At 36.9% G+C, this 27,140-nt stretch overlaps 1 protein-coding gene across 1 annotated transcript in view; it reads left to right on the top strand.

Moving 5' to 3' along the window:
* Positions 1-27,140, top strand: part of SLC25A21 (solute carrier family 25 member 21) — a 264,536-nt gene that overhangs the window by 68,142 nt on the left and 169,254 nt on the right. The window lies entirely within an intron of this gene.

Here is a 27,140-nt window from a genome sequence, read left to right as displayed (position 1 = left end):
CCACTGATAGCAGGTTGTTTGGTTAGTGGAGATGTAATTTGTCTTTGTATCTTAGTGACCACTCCATGCCAGAGCTACTTTATGAGCCTCAGGATCTATGTAATGTTGCCTTCAAGCAATGTATTTGTTAAGTATAGCATGGTTAAGTTTGTCTCTCTCGCAATGATACTTACATATTGTGAAATGTAAGACTAAGATAATACCATACTCAAAACTAAACTCAGGAGGCATTTGAGAGTGGGTGGAGGGGAAGAATAAAAAACCAGCAGCGTATCCTTATTTAAACTGATTAATGATGCCCATGTAAAGATGGATATTCCTGGTGACATTGTTAAATATTTATTGAATATACAGGAAAATTACAAATTGAGTCCATGCACTAGTTTTCAGATTCTGATAAAAGGACCTGAACTATGACTAAGTGCAGATCCATTTCAGTGAAGGAATCCTGTTCTGAACAGTAAATACTGAGAAATAGTCACTGAACTTCTACTTGACTGGTGTGAAATGTCAGTCACTGACATTGCAAAACTTTTGCCTTTTGGCTTTTATGAATACATGCATATTTCTTGTAAGGCTGTAGACTTAAAGGGTGACAGCATTTTGTTAAAATCCCTTCTGTGACTATGATAAGAATAGACCTGCAAAAGTATTTTGAAAATCATTTGAAGTTGCACTTCAGTCTTTGAAGCAAGAATAAGGGAACTGGTGAAAGTTTCCTCCTGTCACATGATGGTACATGATGGACTGCACCATAGAACATTGGTTTGATGTGAATTATGCAAAATGAAATAAGTTTCGTAGTGCATGTTTTATCACTTTTGAGGAACAGGTTTCAGCATGCTTTACATAGTAATGCATCCTTATTACATGTCGTACAATTCAGTCACCTACTGGATGACTCTGATGCGGGATCTTGTAGTTGCTGTTGTTTGTCTACCTACATATATACACTCTGGGTACTTGAAATTTTCCTGTTCATTCAGTCTTGCTTTTTTAGAGTTTTCCCATTGATGCTGTTCATTCCACCTTTCCTGTCTGACTTAAATTTAATTGTATAATTTTACCTTTATTGTATAATATAAAGCTGGCAAAACCAATAATAACCAGCTAGGTGCTCTCCTGCATGTTGCTTAGAGCTGAATACATAAAAATACACTTTACCAAAGAGACTGTGAACCAGTCAATCCCCTGTTCATTTGACAGGAATGTCCGCACTCTGTTTCTTTAATGACCATGGAGCCTCTTGCATGCAAAATATTGAGGCAATGGGGGCCACAACAGAAGAATAATGACAGATGTCTGAAAGGGAGGGAGAAGACTTAAGCTTCATACGAATGATGTTCTAATGATGATTGCTGATCCCTTTACTTCAGTGTGCCTCATGACTTACGAAGCAAATGATGGTATTCAGAGAAGTCTTGAGCTTAAGAGTCAATTATATCAAATCCTAAGTAATAGCACTGGGAATGAACAAAAGATACTCAAAAGGCAGAACAAGAAATATTTAGATTCCACTGGCTAAAAACCATGATAAAGTTCTTAGGGATCCCCATTAATTCCCATCTGGAAAAGGTCTGCAATGAAAAAGCAAAACCATTGAACAAAATGAGACAAGTTAACAATAGCATAGATAGTTTGAATAGCACAAATTAAAAGAAAAAAAAAAAAAGTCAAAATCTTTTTTCTAAACAGTAAATGAGTTTCATTAGCAAAATACATAGCTATATTCCAAAAAATTCTGATACCTGCTACAGAATTACAGGTCACTGGGGAAAAAAAAAAAAAAACAAACAAACCCACGATTCTTTGTAATTTACATGTCAGTGGAACTTTACGTACTTGGGTACTTTCAAGTACTTTATGGAAAATATAAAATTAAATTTCCCTTATTCATCAGTGTACTGCATTTGCATGGCAAGGTTTTGGTAGTGGGGGAGCTTCTGTGAGAAGCTGCTGGAAGCTTCCCCTGTGTCCGACAGAGCCAGTGCCAGCCGGCTCCAAGAGGGACCCACTGCTGGCCAAGGCCGAGCCCATCACCGACTGTGGTAGCGCCTCTGGGGTAACATATTTAAGGAGGAAAACTGTTGCACAATTTCAGTGGGAAGAGAGGAGTGAGAATATGTGAGGGAAACAACCCTGCAGACACTGAGATCAGTGAAGAAGGAAAACGTGCTCCAGGTGCTGGAGCAGAGATTTCCCTGCAGCCTGTGGTGAGGCAGGCTGTGTCCCTGCAGCCCAGGGAGGTTAACAGTGGAGCAGATGCCCACCTGCAGCCCAAGGAGGACCCCATGTCAGAGCAGTCAGATGCCCGAAGGAGGCTGTGACCCCGTGGGAAGCCCATGCTGGAGCAGGATCCTGGCAGGACCTGTGGACACATGAAGAGAAGAGCCCACGCTGGAGCTGGTTTGCTGGCAGGACTTGTGACCCCATTGGGGGGACCCACTTCCTGAAGGACTGCACCCCGTGGAAGGGACCCACTCTGGAGCAGGTCATGACAAACTGTAGTCCTGTGGGAAGGACTCACATTGGAAAAGGTTTTGGAGGACTATCTGCTGTGGGAGGGGCCCCATGCTGGAGCAGGGGTGGAGTGTGAAGAGTTCTCCCCCTGCAGAGGAAGGAGCAGCAGAGACAACGTGTTATGAACCGACAGCAACCCCTATTCCCCGTCCTTCTGTGCTGCTGGAGGGGGGAGGTAGAGAAAATCAGGAGTAAAGTTAAGCCTAGGAAGAAGGGAGAGGTGGGGGGAAGGTGTTTTTAAGATTCGGTTTTATTTCTCATTACCCTTCTCTGATTCAATTGGCAATGAATTAAACTAATTTCCCTAAGTCGATTCTGTTTTGCTTGTGACAATAATTAGTAAGTGATCTCTCCCTGTCATTATCTCAACCGATGAACCTTTTAATGTATTTTCTCACCTCTGTCCAGTTGAGGAGAGGGAGTGATAGAGTGGCTTTGGGCACCTGGCATGAAGCCAAGGTCAACCCACAGCAAGCACCAATATCCGAAGACACTTAACTTTTTCAGAAGGCTTTAAAAATCTCAGAATGATGTTAAAGTGAAATTATTGATGTGTTTTTCTTCCACTTTAAGTAGTTTTTTCTACTCAAGAATGCAAAATTATCTTTTTTCCCCCCTCCAATATGGTAAAAGTGTGTTTAGGTTATATGTTGGAAGAGTAAACTGCTACTGACAGTTGGAGGATACATGGGGCTGAAGCTTTTCTTGTATGTGAAAATTTTACACACTAACCAAAACAGAAGCAAACCAATAGCTTTTTATAGATTTAGCATACTATTTTTAGAAGCTGTAACAGAGCAATTGGATAAGCTTTATGGCTGGTGGAAGACTTGCGGATAATAGAGCATGGTCCCTATAAAAGAAGGTAAAGACTTCTAGTTCACAGTTAGCTTTGGTTTTAAAACCTTGTCACAGAGCTGTCTCCAAGAATGGGAAATTTCTGTGATTTCAGTTTGTATGCTTGTCACTACGAAACTTGGAATGCTTACATGCACGGCTCTAATGTTATCATTTTAATGAGAACTTTTGTGCATGAAACTTTTCCTAGATGACTACGTGTCATAGAATACAATGAAAATATGATCAAACATCATAATTTTTGCTCAGGTTTGAGTGAATATTTGGGAAACTTGGGGTCACTTTTTTTCCATTTTTGTGTTAAGCACAGTATGGCTATGAATGTCTTTAAGATAAAAGAAGGCAGTTTTCAAGAAGTATGATTTCTTCCTGAAACATACATTATTCATTGTGCCACCATTTCAATAACATCTACTAGGCAAGTATTGTTATGAGTTGCTTTTAGTAAGTCAAAGCTCTTTTCTTCTAGAACTACTGCTGCTTTAAGAATCGCTTTATTTTTCTCTGTAGTACTATAGTAGAATTTCTATTTGTAGGCCAGCAGTTTTATCAAATTTCTTCACAAATAATCAGCAAATGTAATAGATGATGGATTTTAGTTGAATAAAATGGCATTGTCAATTCCAATTGATAAGGCTTGAACGAAGTTCGTTAATCATTGCTTGCAAGTTGAAGTGATTTATTTATGTACATGTGTAAAGGTCCAGGAACATATGTAGTACACAATGTCGATAGAATAGCCAGTAAAGAAATAGGTGACCTTAAGAAACATCTGATTTAACAAATGTATATCTTTAATTTGGAAATCTAATTATTTGACTTAGGTTTGTACTGCTTGGGAACTTAACACGAGACTATGTTAAATAAACTTATTATTTCCGTTTTTCATTTAACCTGTGGGTTATGGTATGACCAATCTGTTTTATATCCTCAATCAACAGATGATTGTATTTGGTAATAATTTATCAAGAATAAAAATCTGTTTTTGAAACTAATCACTTCATGTTAGGTCTGCCCTTTTTCAAAACTGCCATCTGATATTCATTTTGTCTGCAAGACAAACAGACTGATGAAAATGCGTCTACCACAGGATATAGTGAATGGAATGAAGCAGCTCTACTCTTTGTATATATTTAGAATATTTTGTTTTCTCAACAGATGGACCAAATTTTAGTAATAAAGAAAAAAAAAATCAATTTTACATAGTACATAAACAATTTTGAACAAGTACGTTTTGCATTTCTGATTAGTTTGTAGCAAAACATCCCATGGAATTTGAGGGTCAACTTGGTCCATATCAGAGTGAAAAGATTTAAAAGGTTACTTGAACTGCTTTCTGTGTTTGACATGAGAAAGCTATGTCTGGAAGTCAAAGAGTTCTGAGCAAGCCTTTGAATTTGGCCCACTGAGTTTAAATGCTGGGGTTTTCTTTTGCTTGTTCTCCACGTTCTCAGAAGTGGCTGTTCTCTGAAAAGAGATTGAAAGCACAGATGTGTTCAGGCACTAAATGAGTTCTGTACCATGAAGGCCGTGTCTGCTTAGACTTCTGGCCGTTGCCTAACCTGATGTATTCTTCTTTTAGGCTGTCAGCTGAGTCTTGCAATAATTTCTTGGATCTTCCCTGATCAAAGCTTCCCATAATACAAAAATATAGGCTTGATCAAGCCAGCATGCAAGCCACATGCATGGAGTACATGGAATATGGAGCACTTACACTATTATACTCCCTATACATTAGTTCTGTGACATTAACTTCTGACTAAGGAGGTCTGAATTGAGAACACCAAATTCATTTTAATTTGCAGTGCCAGCTAGATTTAGACTTTTTGACCCTCCTTGAAATTCTAGTCAGATTTTTATAGTGCAACAAACTTATTAAATTTTAAAGTAAATCTCAAAAGGGGCAGTAAACCATTACAAAGTCATGAAATTATTTTATTATTTTTAATTTTTAAGAACTGCACGTACGGCAGCTGGACTTCTTCCAGTGTTCATTCCTCCCTAACTGCTTTATTAAAACAAATCCAAACAGCTTCTCAAGGAAGTTATAAATTGTTATCAGAATTAAGAATTCTATGGTGTCAAGCTTGTGTGATAGAGTATTTTTTATACTATCTTTTAGCAGTGAGTTATTCAGTGTTGTGATTTGAGATCGCTACAATAACCATTATTTACAATTCCAAATAATGTGTTCTGGAGTCAATATTTTACCTATAGATGAACTGGTCTTATTCTACGCATTCATTTTATTTTTTTACTATTACTTTTTTTTTTTACAAACTTCAAGTTTTCCATTCCCCTACAACTCTCTCCCTTCTTCCACCCTAATTTCACTAGTGTGTTGGCCACCATGACAACAGGGATTTTATCTGACAAAAAGTTAAAAAGCTTTGGAAAACAAAGAGACTAAAAAATGAAATACAGCTGTTTGCACGCAAATATAAACCAGAAGGCCTCAAATCCTTTCTACTGATTGGCTGGATTACTTGAAATGTGGCTCATTGTTTCATAATAATCAGCAGTTATTTTTCCCTATTAAAATGTACACTGGCAAAGTATTGGAAACAGCTTTCTCAATCCATTTCTATAAGGAACTTGGAATATAAAACATCCCTATAACTTTTACTGCTTATATGTTAAGGGACCCACCAAAACAAAACTGCATAGGTTCAAAATCCATTTTATATATACATACATATTAAAAATGGGTTTATATACTATTTTTCAGTACTGAGGAATAAAAAGGTCTCTTACAAAGTAGCATTTTTTGTTACCAGTTGTGCAGTGAGTAGCCAAATGTGGCATCTGCCATAAGTTCAGTTGTAGCTCTCACACATCTTTAGACATATTTAGATCCTGTTTTATTAAGAAAGGAAATGTTGGCCAGGTTTCTGGAGTCCTACCCAAGCTTTAAAGAAAAATGACGGGAGATCAATTTCCAGTTGGACACCAACCAAAGGTAGGCAGAGATTTATAGCTCCTTCATATATCACATCACAGCAGGCTGAAGTCTGGCATTGAAGTCTTCATGCCCAGTATGGTTTTAATTTTTTTTTTAACTGTGTAACAGTAGTTCACCTATACTTAATCATAATGAAATAAAATACTTAAGGTGTTGTTTTCCTATTAATTTCAAATACTATTACTGTAGTATTAGGGTATCCAGAAAAACTGAATAAGGCTACAGTATAAACAAAGAGCAGTAACAAAAAAAAGGGAAGGCAGACAAATTCTGACCCACCCTGCAGCCAGCAAGGTGGGAACCTACATCCACCTGCTCCCTAGCTGAGAAGGAAGATACGTTGTTTGTAGTAGATATTCAACCCCACACATAGTTGAGTTATACAAATTTTTTAGAAAAGGCAGCTCATTTTGTGTTCTGTGATGAGGTCCCTTGGGTATGGGTGAAGGCAGGGAAGCACTGAGCTCCTGCAGTTCTCATTTGTTGGATGTACTCCAGACTGGAAAGCAGTGGAAGATTGGCAGCTTGAGCAGTAGTGTCTTCATCAGTATAAGTGAATTGCTTTTGCTTCGCTATTATAGTTTTGGGCTTTTCCATAGCTTTTTTGAGAATGCACTTTAACTTTGAGTTAAATTCCAATGTTCTCCTAATATTTTTTTTTTCCGTTTTTTTAAAGCATCCCAGAAGTCTTTCATTCTGTGTGTTCCTACTCAGATGAGAATTAAAGGACTGAGGTGATAATTCTGAGAAAGAAATAATTACTTAGATTTCTTTCAGAATTTAAATACTTGACTGTGTGGAAAAGTCAAACTCTTCAGCTTGTCAGGAGCATGACGAGCTGACTGAGTTGTTAAACTAGATCATTGTCTGATGCTCTAACTCATAAGCATGAGAGTCAATTACTGAAGGACTTGAAAAATTATCTTTATTGTAATGTAGTCTAATGTTCTACCTCTTTCTGGAAGAAATAACAATTAAAATCCTAGTAACACCTCTTTAACAACACCTCTGTTGTACCTTGATGCAGTGAGTTATTAATGAGATTAGTAGATTAAAACAAGCACTTTAGAGATGGGTATTATGCCATGTATTTTGGTATATTTTATCTTCTAAATGGTCTCAAAACATCATGGGCAGATAAATATTTTATTATGTGCCTTGCTTTACATACAGGAGTAATAAATGGAGAGATGTACATGTCTGCTGGAGAAAGTCCCATCTGCTATGCTGTCATTGGAATTTGCTAGGGGATCTTTTAACAGAGCTGAGAAGAGAGAATCAGGGGACAAAGAGACCATTTGAAACCTGCCCCCACCAACAACTTTCTGGTTTCAGTTTAATGTTTTGTGTGTGGGTTCCTGTTTCCCTCCTACTTCTTTCCTTGAGACCTGATAAAGAAAAATGGAACATTGAGAGAAGGCAAGGAGAAAAATTTGTCTCATTACTCTCAAAATCTTTCTGCTGAATCTGAAAGAAAAAATTCTGATTAAGAAAATGTTCTGCATAAAGGTCACAGTTTTCTTGCTGTTGCGTATCAGTTCTTCAATATGCTTCTATTCCTAAGAAGTTTTTCAAATGAGTGTTTACTTCAAAATCATCAGATTAAAATAGAGTTCTTATATTTTCTAGATTTTTATTTTGGAGGTCGCGTTTGTAATTAATCCATAGTATTGTACTGTGGTAATGACATTAAAATTAATCCATGTATATATGTGTATACCTACACTAACAAGCATTATTCTGATAAGTTTGGCATCTATATATATTTCTATAAATATTATACATATCTCTCTATATATGCATCTATAAATACTAATGTGGATGCTATATTCATTTTCCAATTAATCTATATATAGGTATCTATAAATACTATGCATATCTATATATATATCATCTATAAATACTAATGTGGCTGTTATGTTCGTTTTCCAAACCATTTTTTGAGTAAGATAAATCTATTTTGTATTTATCTGCATTATAGCACTAAATTTCTAATTACATGCTATGTTGAAGTCCCTCAGCTGAATCCTTAATTGCCTGTCAAGAATATTGATGCTTTTCCTTTTCAATATCACTCTCCTATCCTTTTTTTAAGTGATGGCTATAGACTAGAAGTAATGTGATGTCTCTTACCAATACAGTTTGGCTTCATAGTAATGAATTATTTTTTTTTCAATAATAAGATATGCATATTTATTTCATAAGTAAAATACACACTTTTTAGATGCTAACTAGATTGAAGACAGTATGTTTCTCATTCTTAAAGAAGTAACAATTCAGTTTTGATGAACAGGAAAAAAAATAGGTGGAAAAATAGCCATTGTTTCTTCTTGCCTTCCAAGTTTCTTACTATGAGAACAGAGTCATGAGAAATTTTATATCTAAAAAGATTTGCTTTAGTCATACTTTGGAGATTAATATTCCTAGAGCAGCAGACCTGTATTTATTTCTAGTTATCACAAGAAGTAAAAATATATATTAAAAAAATATGCATGTGATACCTTTGTATGTAAGAATGCAAGATTCTTTTTAGGAAATACTGGCTTCACATGCACTCTGTCTTAAAAAATAGAAAATAAAACCAAAACATCAACAATGAATGTAGTTGGTGGTTATGTTTGCTTTAGCTCCACTGCTTTTTATCTGGCTCTCTTGATGAGATTAATATACCCTTACATTCAGTGGCCAATTTAACATTTTGAAGTTTTCACACATGGTTCAAGTTTCTGGAGGTCTCCTTAATTTTAGCCGTGTATAAATTGTGTCCAGTCTAAGCTAGTTATGTAAGCTTCCTGCACTAATAAAGTGCGCAGTGAGAGGCATCTTGTCCAAAACTGTCCTAAGATTGGTGTGTGAAGTGGGGACAAATGTTCTCCCATGGAATTTTTATCTGCCCTGGTTGAGTGGGAAATTGTTTCCTTAGACTAGATGCCTGACTTTTGCCTAAGGTGGTAGATGAGATAAATTCTACCCCATATGATAAATAAAAAGTTTTAAGGCTTACTCACTACAAGAAAAATAAGCTAGTGATTCTGGAGAGTCTTACGCACTTAGGTAGCCCCACTAGCCCTGGTAAACCTGCAAATTCTTTTAAAGCTAAACACATGAATAAATCCATGAAAGATAGACACAAACCAGTGAGTTGACTACAGAGTAATTTTGGAGCACTCAGCTCTTGAAATATAACGGAGCAAATACAAGTGTGGTGTATTCCTTAGTATTGCTCCATGTGCATCTTGAAAAACAATGTGCAGAATGATCCACAACTTTAATTCTAGCACAGACTCTGAAAGCTCGATGATAAGAACATTTATTACTGATTTACAGTTCAGCTGTCTATCAATAGTTTGGTCTGTAAATCAAACAAGCATGTATTCCTAGGACTAAGAATGGGTACAAGGGCAGTTAGTATGGTTCAGTTGGATATGTCTTAACTAGTTGATATAACTGGACTGTATGTCTGGGCCCTTTTTATTTCTCCAGAAAAGTCATACAGAATCTCTGATTCTGCCTTGTTTAGAGCCAAAAGAAATAGAGGTAGAGACCGAGGCAGACTAGAAATTATAATCTTGGCAGTGCACAGAAATTCATCTATTTAAGCACAAGCATACCATGTAACAGTTGCTCCCAACATAATTTGAGGCAGATGCCCTCAGTCTGTCCCTCTCAAAACTCAGTTTACAGTTCCTCTCACTATTTCCAGCTGTAGGAGAGGCAAGAAACAGTCTGAAGGCTTCAGAATTCCCCTTTTCTATAGAAATGTAGGTGAAAATCTCATTTACCTCTGGGAAAAAGTCTATTTGGCTTATTTTTGCTATGCATTAACTGCAGCTTGTGAGAAACTATATATTCTGTTACTTTACTTTTAATATTAGATTTCTAATTCATAGTGTTAGAATCCAAATATGCCTGTCTCTGTAACCCTGCTGGGAGGGTGGGAAACTGATTGCGTCTCAGATAAATTGGCTCAGTAGGAAATATTCCTCCTTTATCTTCCAAAAACATGCAATTGTTTAGTACCAGCACATTCTCAAAACTTAGGTCACAGTCCACATGATCGTGCAGAGGGAGTGGGACATCTGAAATGATGCGAAGCTTGAATGGCACAGGAAAACATTTGAGTTTTTAGTGTGTGCTTGTAGGAGCTGGGAAGCTGTTTTCTTCCTTGGCCACTGCAGTAGAAGAAAACAGAGAGGGAAAAACAGATAGAAAAGGATCAGACCTGTTGAGAGAGAGGGAAAGTGGACATTTTTAAGTGAACTGAAAATTGGGTGAACCTACCTACTTCAATTTGGTGTGTTGTATGTCGTTTTGCATAATTTTACTAGGATTCAGAAATTCCAGTGTGACTGCAAGGTCACTACTTAACTAGCAACTGGGGTGGACATTCAGAATACCTTTAGCTCTCATTAAAATTAATTGGAATTGAGAGTTTTCAACATCTGGCGTCATTGGGCCCATCCTTAGCACCTTTATGAAACGTCATTATAAATAACATTTTTTAATAGATGTATATGGAGTTATATGAGAGTGTATACATTAAGGATATGTTGTGTTTAGTGCCTGAAAAGGAAATTAATCATTATGCTTCTTTACATCATCAGTTACTTCATATGTATGTTTACTTTTTCAGTTATCCCTTTTTAATATGCTTTGGCAATTATTGCATTAGCAGACAAATATTCATGCTGAGACTAAATCTAAAGAAAATATGACTTTACACTGAACCCCAGTAATGATTCCCCATGTGAGAAGAGAAGGTGTTACAAGGTTGAGTTGTAAGCAAGTTGGAAAGTGTGACATGTTGGCTGTGTGTCTCTTAACTGAATGAATAAGCTGGCAGTTGAGGAAAGGATGGGCTTTTAGCTGAGGAACAATTGGACAGAAAAGATGACTGCTATGCCAAGCTGAATGAAAAGCCACTAGAGAAAATGTTCTGTGGCAGTTTCTTTTGAAGTGAGTATCTAGCTCTTTGGAAGGAGCTTGTCAGGGCTAGGCTGAAAGTTCTCTTTAATTATTTGACTGCCAGAAGTTGGACTACAGCACATATTTCACCTCGGCAACAGACTGAGACTCAGGAAGAGACTCAGAGTAAAGTAGCCGTGTGCTGTTTATGCTTATTTTGCATGATACTGTTACCACAAAATAATGTTTCGCTCCCTCTTCCTTAGAGGCATAATTTCTACCAAATCCTGCCGCTAGACTCACAGTGTTCTCATGCACTACAGATGGAGCCAGGCAGCAGCAGCTCTGTGTGGCTGCAACATCAACTTAGGGGGTGACAGAAAAACAGCATCTCAGCCTTAGCTCAACAGGATGTCCAGAACACCTACCTGATGCCTTCAGTTTAAGGATGACAATACTTAAAAATTAGGTGTCTGGGTATCACCAGAGCAGAGTTGTGAGAGTTAAGCAACTGAAGCAGTCAATGGAGAGAATTTAGGTGTGTCTGAAGGGAGAGTCAGTGCAAAACAGAACAATTTGGGGGGGGATTCTTGATCCTCTTTTCAGCTGCATTTTAGAGTTGCACAGTGAGTACTTCATCCATCTGGGATCCAAACTGAGAATGTCTCTCCTGAGAGCAGGATACAGCTGGGCTCTTTGTTGTGTAATTGCTATTGACAAGCACAAAAACTAGAAGTGGTTTGAATTCTTTCCAGCCTGAAGAGATTAATTCCTAGCCTTCCCATGTGCTAGATGAGTCCTTTACTGCTGTGTCCCAGAGAATAACTGTACCAGTAGAGTGTCCTCCATCACCCTTGCTGCTCAAGTGGGATGTTGTGTTGCCAGGAATGCAAGATACAAGCCTGAGTTGTTAAACTAATGGAAGGTGGGGAGCCAACTCATTTCTCTCTTTATCTAATGATTGTTTAATGCAAAATTTCAAACTGGGCTAAATTAAAAAAAAAAAAATAATGAAAAAGAAATAACAATCAGAAATAAATTTCCAGATCCTACCATCTCAAAAGTGATACAATAGCAAGCTACTATATCCTCTATGAAATGACAGAACAAAAACTACACTGAGTGAATATTTATTAGTGAGAATATGGGAACCAGTTCCACATGAATAAGGCAGCTAGACTTTGACCATTTCCTGCTTCATTGCACTGTTTAGGCTGTGGTGCTTGCTGCAAAATGGATTAGAGCTGTTTTTAAAAACAGATTCTTGCTTGTGGAAAATCAGCTACTGGCAGCAGTGTCTAACTCTCCGGTAGATTCCAAAGGCGATTGTCCCGATGGCTTCTAACTTCCTCTGGGGTCTGTAACGTGATTACATTGCTGTGGGGCTGGCTAGACTGCTCTTCCTCTGGGAGCAGTTTAACCTTTAATTTGGAGGAATTTACGCTCTTACATATCTGTGTACAAAGGTAATATATTGTGGTTTGTGCTTTGGATGTGTGTTGTCTATTTCCACATACACTTTAAATTGAATCTGTGTTGTGTGAAATCAACATGTTGCCTTCAAAGACCACCTACCATCAGGATCCTGACATCATGTTTTTCTTGAGAATCAGTGAGGTAAACTGTACAGACCATGCTTTCCAACCTTCACTATTCTTACAGTAAGCTGGTTGCTAATCAGACAGAGCAATAATAGTTGAAACACTATTATTTTTAATATAAAAATGCTCATGTTTTACATATGTTTTATCCATTCTTTTATTTTACGTGTACAGTTGGGACTTTCATAATGGTCTCAATCCTCACCGGCCTTATTGACTTTGCAATGATTTAAAGATTTTTAAGGGTTTTAATTCTAGTCCTTTCCCTCTCTGCTCTTAACATTTCTACCTTTAGATTTTATTGGCCTCAGGAAAAATGAATAAGCAGTAGCTATTTTTAATAAATCTTTGGTTTACTTCCATTGCATCTGTCCTTTGCAGTATGAAGAACTTTAAGATAAATACCGTGTTTTATATTTTGCTGTCCTACAGCTATTGATATTAACAGTCAAAATTCTCTAAGTATTAATATGTGTCATGAAACTAGAATTCTTAATCAACTGTTTTACTAATTACTTAGCAATGATGTCATCATAATCATAATAGAACACAGAGTGTAATGTGCTTTCAGTTGCATTTTCCTTATGGCTTTGTATTGATTATAGCCACCAAAACTTTTTTTAAAACTTGCTCCATACAATTTTCAGGTCTTTTATATTTTTCAAAGCTTTACCTTTGGAAAAGATGACAGATTTATTTCATATATCCAAGTAATCTTTACATTTGAATTAAACTTCTTAAATTTCATTAATAATTTATTTTCATTCAAAGTATCATTTAAACTCTTTAATGAGATGGAATGAATTTCCAGTTGTAGTATCTGTTTCATAGTCCTGGTAGGTCCCTTTTCATAAGACAAAGCAAATCTAAACAGAGGAGTGAATGAAATTTTGACATGTTTTACTTGGTGTACTTTTTCATAGGCAATTTTGTGTACTTAGTGTGCATATTCATATGGAGCTTTTTGTTTTGTAGGTTCAGTTTGCTGTTAATATTATTACTACTACAATTATTACTAGAATAATACAGCCATATAAGTGCTAAGGGACCTCTGGACATCATCTGGTGCAGTTTAAAGCAGCTCAAAGTTAGATCAGACTGCTCAGACCATGGCCAGTAGAGTTGTCACATCTCTGGGGGTTGAGATTTCACAGCCCATCTGGGCAGCCTACTCCAGTGCTTGACAACCTTAGCTGTGAAAATATTCTTAGCATTGTGGCAGCTGTATTGGGCTCAAATTAAAAGTCAATACCATTTGGGATTAATATTGTACTTCAGAAATGTAGAACCTGTTTTAAATTGTCCAAATAGCTTCCTGACCGAAGACTGAACAACTAGGAAAATAGTCTCCCATACCAGAATGATAGGCTGATGTCTTCTCTGCTGGAACATCTACTTTCTGAATAGTTAAACTTGAATTCAGCAGCACTCCTCCTGTCATTAGGTTATACAGATGAGCTGTTTGCCAGAGTTGATATTACTGGGTAAATGTGAGATATAAACACCACCATAACAATTTCTTATTGATAACATACAATGTATGGAGCAGAACAGGTTAAACCTGAGGTGTACCTGCTTTGCAGCCTTATTTGTTTATATAGGGGACTACAAAGATGCCAAAGAGCTTTTTGTGAGCCAAAGTGTTTATATGTGTCATTTATATGTATTCATGTCATCTAGGAAATTTTCTGGAGTCTCAGAAAGAATGGATCTAAATCGCTTTTGTGTCATCTGGATTATTATTGGTGGAAACAAGAAGCTTGCTATCCTTGTCAAGCCCTAATAAATCTGGAGATTAAGAATGTTTTTATCTTGCAATGTAAAAGACTACATGGATTGTATGTTTGGTATAAATTACAACAGTTTTTCTCCTGAGTGTTGTTATATCGTAATCTCAGGTGTTGTTTTTGTTTTTTTTTTTTTTTCCCTGAGTTTGAATTAAAAACTGCTCTGTGCAGCCAGACTGTTTCTTTGTACTTGTTCTTAAGGATATAGAAATCATTACATTAAGATAATGGGAATTCTTAATCTTTCAATGTTTTTTAAAATTGGAACTGCTCATCATAGCTGCAGTTATTAGAATAAACCTTTTTAGTCAGTACCACCCTGATGTTAAACTTCATCAGGGAAAGGGCTGGATTTCGGCGTTGTACCATTTCTACAAGTAAAAGTTCAAAATTGGCTTTGTTTATCTTGTAGTCCAGATGGTGGTGGTTCATGGTTTATTTTATAGGAAGACTTTGTGGAGAGGTAAGAGAAGTGGAAAAGAAGTAGCATTTCAATTTCACTGTCTTATTCAGAGGTTTGGGGTTATTCCCCCCCGCCCCATTTTTTTTTTTTTTTTTTTTTTTTTCCCCCGCCTCTCTCCCAGTGGCAGCTGTTTGAAGCTGCTCAGGAGTTTGGAATGTTAGAGTAACTCCCAGGGAGCTGGATTAGCGGGCAGGTGATGCAGTCATGGGTATCACATACCTCTCCAATTTTTCACGTGGATATTACCTCCATGTATATGGGGTGTGAGCATGTGCTATGTACATATATCTTCCAGAAACTCCAGGCAGCTGTATTTTTGTTGATAATGTATATGAAACAACATCACAGTCAGGTGGTGGGAAAAATAGTGCATTTCATGAATTTATGAAATACTGTATAAGTATCCACTTACATTCTAACTATGACAACATAAATCTGAAATTACTTCTTTTTTCCTGTAAAATTATCCTTTCTACTAACAATGAACATTTTCAAAAACAGACAACAGAGTGTGTTCATAATATGATGACAAAAAAGTATTATAGTCTGCCAGTTTATTAAAGGGCAGCCATGTGATGAGCGTCATTTAGTTCTACTTTTGTCCCAGATGTCCTGGGTCTAGAAATTGAAGATGGGTTTCCTGCACACAAGTGCAGGCTGTCACTGCTAAGTGTTTCCAGACTTGCTGCGTGTGTGTGCTTTAAACCCATGTACACGTAGCATGTCTCATGCATAGAGGATAATACCACTGTAATTGTAGCATCATGCTCTGTAACATTAATTCTTACAGCCTGACTGATAAGTTTTAATAGGGGGATTTTGTCTAATTTTATTTTCATGGAATGTTCATTTTTAGTACTTTTTACTTCCTCCTTTTTAAAATGATTAAATACTCTATAACTTCTAAGTAGTCTTTACTGATAAAGTAACTTGCAACTTTAAAGTACTGAGTTTTTGTCTTTTATGGGCACAATCTAGATGTGGCCTGGGCAGGAGGAGAGTGTGAATGTTCTTGAACTGGCTGATGTTCTGCAGAACAAGACAAAATCCCCACGGGAAATCTGAGGATGACCTGCCACAGAGATCACTGCTGTTCCCTTACGCACAAGCACAGTGTCTCCCCAGGCAGGGGCTGACGTGAGGGTGGGAGTGCGAGGTGGGTTTCCTGCTATCCTATGTACCGTTTGGGGGAGTGTTTAGCTGGCATGTCCAGTCCTTTTATTCTTACAGTGTTAAGTGTTGTAAAAAGACTTCCCCTTCTGTTTATGGGCCACGTAAAATCAAAGGGAATCTTTCAGTTGTCTTTGTCATGCGTTGCAAGAGGCCTTCAGTGAAGAGTCAAAGCTGTGGTGTTTCTGTAACATAGGACAGAAGTTTTCTGTGGCTGTGTTTCTGCTATAATCTGTCTCACAGAAAAGAGGCCACAGTATGAAAACCAACCAGCATGAGGCTACTAAAGGAGTGCTGTGCTTTTATAATCATTATACTGTTGGAAGGACCACTCTAAGAAGGCTCAGTTAGAAAATAAGATTTCTTTGGACCTGGGAAGAACTTTCAAGGCTTCAAATGGGGCTTCAGGTGTTCATGATCCAATCCATGCAATTCAGGTACCCATATAAAAGAGACATAGACTCACTGCTTCAGATATTTTTATATTTGGAGTTAAGATGGCATAGGGAAAGAGGTCCAGGTTTCAATGGGTGGTTGCTCAGCACCGTTCTGAAAATGTAGCTGTTATAATATGGTGTATTAGGTTATGAGCCTAGGAACTGTAGTGTACAAAGTCACAAGTCAGTTTTGAAAAGATAATTTGTATCAATAAAATTAATTCTAACCAGAAGGTATTACATGGTATACAGATGGTGTAAAGCTATTTAATTACAATTCAGTTCCTGCCTTTAAGAGCAATGAAGCATTCTGAAACAGATTATCATGCATTAAAAAGTTTCTTAATTAAAAAAAAATAGTTTATCAATAACAGGTATTTTTATCGAGAGAAATAACAAAATTATAGCTGTTGTCGTGGTTTGGGTCAACCCAGGACAGCTGTGTACATTACAGAGCAAGAGCTAGGTAGCCAACAAACACTGGCATGGTGTTACATATATGTAGTGTAATTTCTGCTATACTTTAATAAAAAAATAATAATTGATGACCTCATGGTTCTTTAAATGAGACATGCAATTAATTTACTGCCATGAAGATTATAGATTACCTGCAGCGTTGATGCTCTTGATTTCAGGGATCTTTCTAAAGAATACATCTAGACATACAGAAGGTGTGTTTTTATAGAGGTCTTGTAAAATCCTTCTTCACTAGAGCTTATTTTTAAAAAAATAAAAGTTTCATCATAAATGTGCATTTAAAAGGCCTAAAAGTTCCCTTGGATCATCTCAGCATTGCAAACTTATTCATGCGAGGCCCATTCATATGAAATGCGTTTGTTTGCTATCTTCTTTTCTCTTTGTCATATTATGTAGGAGTAACTTGATTCTGAAATTACCGTCTACCTACTGCAGAATTGGTAGGAGGTATAGAAGTGGTTTTGTGACCTGTGCAATTCTTTGTAGTAGAAAATAGTAGCAAGCTGACTCAGGGGCGGTACAAAAGTACTATAAAAATGTTTGATTGCTGCTTAAACCTAAACAGGGACATATAAAAACAATAATAAATATGTATGCAGCCCTCTAATATGCTTGGTTGTACAATTTTTGACTGGAAAAGCATAAGTGAGTAATTAGATAATTGCTGCCTTGATTGAGCTTAATAGGAAACATTTCAATTAGGCTAAAACTACACAGAGAGGAAGTAAGCTTTTACAAAGGGAAACATTCCTTGTCATGCAACTGTCAGCTTTTGCCCACACTAAGAGATGGGATTAAGTGGATATATGCAAAGGAAACAAAAAAAAGGGGAAAAAAAAAAAAAAAAAAAAGATTGTAGTAATTAGACTTGTATTTAAACAGTGTCTTCTGATACAATTTCTTGATGATTCCAGTTTTGATAACATAGCTCTTAGAAACCTCTTGGCTGCAACAATTCTGATGTTAAATCCATGGGAGAGGTTAAGTTTCTGCTTTAAAAAAACAGATAGAGAGAGGGGGAAAGAACTTTTCTCATTCTGCATAATTTAACATTTTTTCAGATTATCCTCACCTGCCAACAGTGTAAAAAGTGAAGTGTGAGTTGAGTAGATTTTCCTTCTGGAAAGTGCCTTTGCGCTATCTGGAATACAGGAATTTCTCTGCAGGACTACGTATATGTCTCTCTCAGTGGTGGATGGGTGAATACCCAAGCTGGGACCACGAGACAGCTGGGGCCACTTTCTCATGCGTACTTCCAGAGACTCCAGCCATGCCCGCTGCCACGTGTGGAGTGTAGCTCGTGGGCATTTTGTCCATGTTAATGCCATCCTTCCATTCATACCAACAGTTAGGAAAGATGGTTCCTCCATGACTGACTACTATGTTAAAACTGAACAGATGTCCTGTTGTCATCTAGTATTACCTCCCCGCTTCGAGGCTGTGCGGCTGTTGATGATGAAGTCACACGCAGCAATTACGTATCTTATAAGTCCATTACAGCTCCTATGGGCCCAGAAATGCAGCTTGGGACAGGGAGGAGGGACTGAGATGCTCAAGTCGAGCAGTATGCAGGAGGGTGAGAAGCATGTCTATGGCACACGAGCACTGCTTTTCTCTTGCGGAAAAGGTTTTGCCTTGTTTTGCCTATCTGCACAAGCAGCTGCTCAACGGCAATTTACCACGTAACAAAAAAAAAAACCCACCAACTGTCTTTGTCTATCTAGAAACTGTTAGGTTATAAATGCCTGCTCCTTATTCATAAGTCCATTGTAAACCCACTGAGCCTCTATATGACATTACCCTTAGCTTCAGTAGTTTACATTCAGCTGTAATGGGAGTTTTCTAAGCTAAGCAGGACCGTGCTGGTTTTAGTGCTCTGATCAGTGACTTTGAGAAGGACGCATCTATGTTGCAAAAAAAGCTGGTCTTGGGGATGAACAGTCAGTCAGGACATGCGTGGCTTTTGGTGTGGGAGTTCTGGACACAACTGGGAGTGGTTAAATTATCTGTTAAATATTATGTCAGTGTCCGAATGTAGCATTAGGAGATACTGAGTACTTGATAATTTGTCTCTTGAAAGAAATGCTTAATAGTGACACCAAATAGTTGTATTTATTAAAGATACCACACCAAATAGTTGTATTTATTAAAGATACCACAGGAGTCTATGGCTAATGCAGGCTGTTCCCTGTTGTGGTATTTTATGATAGAGGTTGTATTATTTCAGTGACAAATGTGAAGGAATTTCACCTGTCTGAGGGGGGACTAGATTTCATCAGTCAGTGTTTTGCAACTTAGTATTTAACTTGGGGTTTGAAAATATGAAGTGTTGATATATGTTACTAGTAAAGATGCTAATAAATACTCCTTTAGCAGGAAGAGATATAGGTATGGCAATTTTCAAAATAGTAAACTTTTGCACGTGTCTAAAGAAAAAAAAGGATGATTTCTAGTAAGTTTACACCTGCAATCTTGGATTTGGACACTAGGGGATACTGAGTTCCATTAGAAATGGGCTCTTGATTTTGCTTTTTATGCCAAAAATGAGAATGAAGTTCATGTGAGTGTGAGATCATCAATGAAGATAAGATGGTGGTAGTTTCCACTTATGTGCACCAAAGCTTAACATATAGCATGTTGCAGAAAGATTCGTCTAAACAGACACTAACTTTGATTATTTATTATACTTTTCTGCATGCAAAAGATTTGTAAAAATAAAGTTCCTTTTTCAAAAACTAAAAATTAGATAGAATTTGCATATTTTCACATGGTACAGCCAGTAATTCCCTTGAGATCCTCATGGAATTGTTACAATTGCTGCTGAAGCTTGGTGTCAAGTTTGTTTAGCCTAGAAATAGTTGGCCTGAGGTAAAGAACCATTGGAGGTTTTCACATTTGCAGTTATAATTAGTAATTTATGTTTGCATGATGTATGACAAATTGACTAATGACTGCCCTAAAGAGAAATGCCAGCCTGGCATTTTGTATGCAGAAATCTTATGGCAATATCAGGTGGACAGTCTACTCTACAGGGCAGAAATAACTCTGCTGCTCCATTCTTAAATTTTATATTTTAGTTAGCTACAGTTCCTCATGTAGTCTTTTTTTCCAGGAGCTGCTTTTAAATGGAGTCCTGCATTATGACAGAAACTTGAAACTCTGCCAGAAAAGTTGGAAAAGAAGGCAACTTAAAATAAATACTGGTGATATTTCTCTTTCTCTCTCCCTTTCTCCTTCTCTTTTTCTCTCTCTCTCTTTTTTAAAGAAAGGCATATGTTCTTATCCTAACTTGTCCCAGTAGAGGGTCAATTACAACCAGTTGGCTGCAAGTCCAATCCAAGAAAAATACTGAGTACAGAAACTTCAGCAACAGGTACCAAGGGCCTCTAGTACAGTCAGTCATTCTCAGTATATATGAAATGTGAACATAAAGCCTATGGGTAAGATATTTTTAGGCCCTAAGTTTCCCATGATAGTCCAAAGTGCATCAATAAATTAAAGCAGACATTTTTGTGTAGTTAGGTATTTTCCTGGATAACTCTTTAAATGTCCACAATAGTATGAGATCTTTTATGTGAATCGTGAGAATAGAACAATGTCTTATTTAGAAAAATATGCCTTGCCAAATGTTCATGTATAGGCATATATTCTGCAGCTTGCCCTTGTAGGGTCAAGTAAACATTAAATTATAGAACTAAATAAAAAAACAAACACGTATGCATAATAATAAACATGCATAGGAAAAAAATACATACTTGTGGTCTGTTTTGCTGATGTCAGTCCTCACATCCTCACACGCACTGTGTCTTAGGACCATCTTGCAGTGGTGGAATTCAACTCTGGTGAAATAAGTTTCTCCTGAATCAACTAAAGTAAGCATCAGTATATTGAATGTCAGAGCTCTGCCAGATTGGCATGGGAGCTTTGGCTGCTACACAGATGTAACAGTGTTGAGACCAAGGCCAATGTTAGTATTTAGCAGTATCTTTGGGCAAGTGTATTTAAAGACCAGGCAAAGTTCAGACTTGAAGATACATAATATATTCCACAGACAATCTACAGAAGGAGAGGTAACTGTTACTCTTTTCTGATGGAAGCATTTAATTAAGCTGGCTTCTCTTCTGTACCTCAGTATTTACAGAATGAAGAGAGAATATATGGCTGCTAACATTACTATTTATGCTGCATCTTGATTAGATTTAGACAGAGAAAGCAGCAACACAGGTTTGAAATGGCCCTGTTCCACCTTGATCTTTATTCAGGAGAGCTTTTGTCTCAGCCCTTGCATGCATTTCCTTTCTATGGTTTGTCACCTGTATGCTTTCAGTATGTAACTCAAGATCATTCTTAGACCTTAGGTTCTAGATGCATGTGATGGACCAACACCCTCGTCATCCTCTTGGTATTCAAGGAGTAGAACCAAATCTCTAAGCATGAAATGAAGAGTCAAGGCTTCCCAGGCACAGAAACTAATTGTTCAAACCCTCTGAAGGCTCTGTAACACATTTCAGCAGATTACATGAACTCATCTGTTTCCAGACTGAATAAAACTGGTTAAAGTAATTTTAATGGAATGGATTTCTCCATAAAAGATAAAAATGCAGTTTTAGAACAATAAAAACTTTTGTGAGAGCAGCTTATTTTGATAACTTCCCAGTAATAAGAATAGAAATGAGAGTCCAACAATTTTCTGAATTAATTTTAAAACTGTACAGTTTTGGTCTGGTAAAATATTTTATTTTGATGATTTTGTACAAACTTGTTTATCACAACGTGTGTGTGTGTGTGTTAAATATTTATATATAATATTTACATATTATTTCAGCTTGTAACATTACGATTTATATCATAATATGCTTTAAGTTTTTAAAAATGATAAAATTGGCATGCTAGGACATTATATATTTCATCTAGGAAAACTGAAATCTCAATGCTGCCAGAATAAAAATTTGACATTATAGAAAGCAAAATTACTTTAGTAGTCCTGATATTTTTTCTCTTGCATTTTTATTCTGTGGAAATTGTTAAAATATTCCTCCTCTTAATTTGACTTTTCACCTCTCAGAAGTATCAAGTCTTCAACATAATGAAAATTCTAGTTAGACTATCTCTACTATCAGACACTGCAGGAAATTTGCCCAGTTGTGAAACTTGCTGTGAAGTTGGTTTTAGTGATACTGTTTCCATTAGAGTCTGTGGCTCTGACTGACTAGTTTTACATTTTTCATGTTTTATTAGACTAGTTCATTTGGGGAGCACACCTGTATGATCTACTGCCAGCTTTGTCTAATTAGGATGTTTAACAGTTGTTGATTTGTCACCTGAGGGTATCAGAGCTTCTCAGATAATGGTGTTTCTTTGTATTCCTTTGCTGTTCTCTCTCGTCTTTATTTTCATTATGCTTTTATCTGAACCCACAGCAAAACAAAAGAAAACAAAAAGAAGTGTTTAGTATGCGTTGGGTTACCTTCCACTTCTCACACGAGTGGTAGAAAAGTGGTGGTTGTTTACTGTTGCTTGAGACAAATACCTAAAAGTATGTTGTTAAGGAAAGTTATAAGAGATTTTGGAATGTGCACTATGTGCAAATATCTTTAAAAATATCTTTTTCTCATTTGATGCTTAAAAGAGGAGTTTGGCAGTTGCTTAACATATGTAGTCAGGAGGATGTTTTGAATGCAAGGAACATATTCTTTGGTGCCACTATATCACCCTAAGGAAGAGGAGCCAAAAGGATGATCATGGTGACATAACTGGAAGAGCAAAGATCATGAGCTCCAGAATGGAAACTGTCCTTCAGTGTGATTTGTGATCCTGTTCGTAGCAGGGTATGTGCACATGCTGCATCTGGAGGAGCTGAGGGTAGAGCACAAGGAATTTGAGATCTGTGCAGAAAAATTGCCTCCCAGTTACCACTGTTAACAAGGGAAGCTGTTAGAAATACGGGCATCATACCTCATGGTGGAGTGACTGCAAAAGTGTTTTTCAGTGGCATTTTCTCACATAAACAAAAAGATGTTAGAAGAGTATGGGAAAAGTTCCTTACATAGAAATGAGGACTCTGGCTATGAAATTATTTTCTCTCTGTTAGTTCAACATCATGCTCCATCCTAACTGCTTAATGATCCATTTCCATGTGTCTCCATGAAAAACAGAGTTCTAAATCAAGATTTTTGTTTTCCTTTCCTAGTATTCCTTTTTGTGGGGGCTCATTTGGTTGAAGAAGTAGCTGGCAACTTTTGCTTTGGTATATTTGTTACTGAAATACAGGTCTCAGAGTTTTTCTTTTCAGGCTAGATGCTGTAGATTGGACTCATACAGTGCAGGAGAATAGTTCACATTATTAAAATATTAGTATAATACCCGAGAAGAAAATGAAGTGTAAAAGAATTTGTGGGTCATCCAGCACTCCTTCCTGTTGAATCATTAAATCATTGCAGGCTTTGATTTGTATTGATTTGGCTTAACATAACTGCTGAGCATTTAGGAACCAAGATACCACTGAAGGCAACCACTGAGGGCCACCACAGAAGCTTTAGAAGGCAATTGTTACATCTGTGAGAAACATGTATTTGTCAAATGGCATAGTAACCAGGGTTTAAAGGTCAGCACCTATCCAGTGAGATTAAATACAGGAGGAGAGCATTGCATGCTACATAATGTCCACTAGTAGAAAAACAGCTTTGAAGATTTTGAATTTTATTCTGTGTGCTATTGACAAGAAAAGTCCTCTGAAATCTAGTTAGTTCCCCTCTGTGCAATACACAGCTACACAAATTGAACCATAGTCCAGACTATTGCTGAACAAGTGAGTCTGTATTAGACTAATGTTCCTATATTGCTAATGGAAGTGAGGTAGCAGAGCTTGGGTGCTTACATTTGTGTTAATAAGGCTGTGAGAGAAGAAAATGTGTTGAAATTCTTGATGTATTTTGACTAGAAATAGCTGCTGTTAGCACATTTATTTAAGACAATCTCTGATTTGAGAATGGAAAAGCAGTCTACGTGCTCACAACTTGATGTTAGCATGTAAAAATTCTCAGTTTGCATGGTATTGTCATACAGATAGGTATCATTTACTTGTAAAAAATAAAATTTAGATGCATCAACAAACATTGAAGCTTATAGTCAGTATACTTGCAATAAGATTTGTGGTTAAAGTTCTAAGAGATTCAGGAAATCTGTCTTCAGTTCCTAATACTTTCAAAGCTCTCCTATCTAACCTTGGGCAAAACTCTATTTTCAATAAGAAAAAGGAATAGTTTTTCATTATCTCAAGATCTTTTCTAATAATCTGTTCATTTATTGTTTATGAGGCATTCTGATGAGGCTGTCCCACTTGTTGAAAAGCTGTAAGTATGTGAGGATATATCCCTTTCTTTGTGGGTTAAATGGCTTCTTCAAAAAGATTAATGCTCACAATCCTCTCTTAAGACTAGGAAAGTGATAAAGTTTTGTGTTTTTTTTAATGAAATACAGGTCAACCTAAAAACTGAAAGGATCTTAAGCAAGTTAGTATTAGATATAAGCAAGTCTTAAGCAAGTTAGTATTAGATAAAAATGCAAATAACTAAAATTATGGTCATATTAGTTATAATAAAAATATAATACAAAACTCCATAAGCTTCATTCACAGAGCCAATTGGTTTTAATCTTTGCCTTAATAGACTTTATTAAGCAAGCAGGTGGTCTATCCTCATGTATCTCTTCTCATCTATCCCTATAGAGTAATGTGCACTGCATCCTGTCAGTCCTAGAAATTTCTGTCTTACCCGGTCTCATCTCTGCCCCCAGCATTTTTTGTCCTGTTGTGATCATGCCCATGCAGGAAAGCTGGGACTGACTGGTTATAGTAGGCCTGGTTGTGCTGCCTAAAGCTTTCTCTATGTCTTTGGCTATCATTCTTGTGAGTCTAATACTTGTCTAAGGTTACACATGGCATCCTTTCTTGAATTCTCTTTCCTTGCCTCCGTGCAGTGCAACATAAACTTTTCATGTAAAGGAAATGTGGAAGGTTGCATATGTGTCAGTGCCCTGTAGAATCTAAACTACTTTTTCTTTCCCACTGTCATAGTTTTACATTAGGCAAGAGCAAGAAAAAAAAAATGAAGGCTCATACAGAAAGACTGGTAGTGGATAAACAGTGTGATTTGTGCACCAGTGTTGGGTTAAGGATCAAAGTTTTAGAATAACTAACTTCTGCTTATGTAGCAAGAGAATGAAGGACATATCTAGCAAAACATTAATGGTGATTAAAAGAATTGTATTAAAATTAAATAATAGACACACAATGATACAGAAATTAAAAGGTAGGTGGATGTTCTTGTAATCAGAATGCTGTTTTATTTGATAATTCTTTTAATTTAGACATTATTTGCAAAGACAGTGCTTAGTGAAAAGGAGAAGCCTCTGGTATATAGAACAAAGACATAAGTCATAAGTGGTATATGTGCTGACAAAAGAATGAAGTTGCAATTAGTTTGATTTACTGAATTTTAGTGTTTGCCTAAGCTTCTTTGTGAAACAATTTGAGATATCAAATTGATTGAAAAAAAAAATCAAAATAACTTGTGAATGATTTGCAAGCCATAAATAATTATTGATAACATTTACACCTCAATAAGCTGCCTACAGTGAACCTGAGACTTAATGTGCCTTACATTATATGTCTGTACTGTACACTTCTGTGCAAATACACACAAATCTGCAAACAGGGCAACTATAGAAGCACACCCTTGTGTTTGAGTTTGTCTGTGAACAACTGGCTCAAGGGAGCCACATTGTTAGTCAACCCAGTTTTGCAGAAGAGCAAGCTGCTGATTGCCAAAATGCAAATGACAGCAGAAATGGACAGCCATCAGTTTTTGGGAAAAGACTGCCTTGGGAATACTACAGAGTAGTAACATTGCAGTCCAGTATTCCAAAGAAGATTGAAGTTACAGTGGGATTCTAGCCTTGGATGACAAAATTTGGGATGTGGTAGATGTGAATTTGGTGGGTTCAACCCATCTCCCTCTGGGCTACATCTATTTCATAAGCTTTAGTGGTTTGCAAAGTGCAGCAAGATCAGTGCAAGACTCCTAATACACAGTGTCTTGGTGACTCGAGGCAGTTCATGGACCAGACAAATGAGATGGAGAAAAATGCTGACAGGTCACGCTAGACGTGTTGCAAGCACATACAGGATGTGTCATGACAGATGACTCACACAGTATTCCCCATGAATACATGGGATGAACAGTTGGGGGATTCTCAGTAGCTTTTGATTACACTGCACTGATCCAGTATATCTCAAAAATGACCTAGAAGTCTAGTGTAGGCATACGTAGAGATTTCTTCCTCACCTACTACTTCATTATTTATTTGCTAATCTAACTGCTTTAACTGTCAAAGATTCATCATAGTTTGCAAATCTTGTTTCAGAGTGCTTCCTCAACACTGGCTTTAAAGCACTGCTGTAGAACTGTACAATGCCAGTGGAGAAAATCTCCTCTGCAAACACTCAGAAAGGAAGACAAAATCATTATGCAGACTAGACTTTTTGACAGCAGTCGTGAATTTGATGCTTCTGACTGCAGACTCTTACTCTGAACGTGTTCAACAAGCACACTACTGTTCGTGTGGAAAGACTCTCCAAACAAATTCCTTACGTAAAATCTACTTTGAATGTGTACTTCTGTACCAGTTTTTTCAAAGTAGGACTTTCAACATTGTAGATGTAGGGAAGATCATCCTCAGTTATAGTTATGACTATTAGAAAAAAACCAGAATTGATAGCTAAACTCTCTTAGCATTCCAAATATTTTGTTGATAACATTTTTGGGTTCATAGAAATAAAGCTAACCCTGAGATTTTTGCACAAGTGAATAAACTTTTTCAGCTCTGAGAACATTACTTACTTTGTTTTAGAAGGAATTTTCTTTGCATATGTTATTACTCCAAACTTTGGCATATAAATTG

The sequence above is a fragment of the Tyto alba genome, unplaced genomic scaffold (assembly GCF_018691265.1).
Source record: "Tyto alba isolate M040663 unplaced genomic scaffold, T.alba_DEE_v4.0 Super-Scaffold_18, whole genome shotgun sequence".
NCBI classification, from domain to species: Eukaryota; Metazoa; Chordata; class Aves; order Strigiformes; family Tytonidae; genus Tyto; species Tyto alba.
This window is presented reverse-complemented; position numbering and strand designations above follow the sequence as displayed.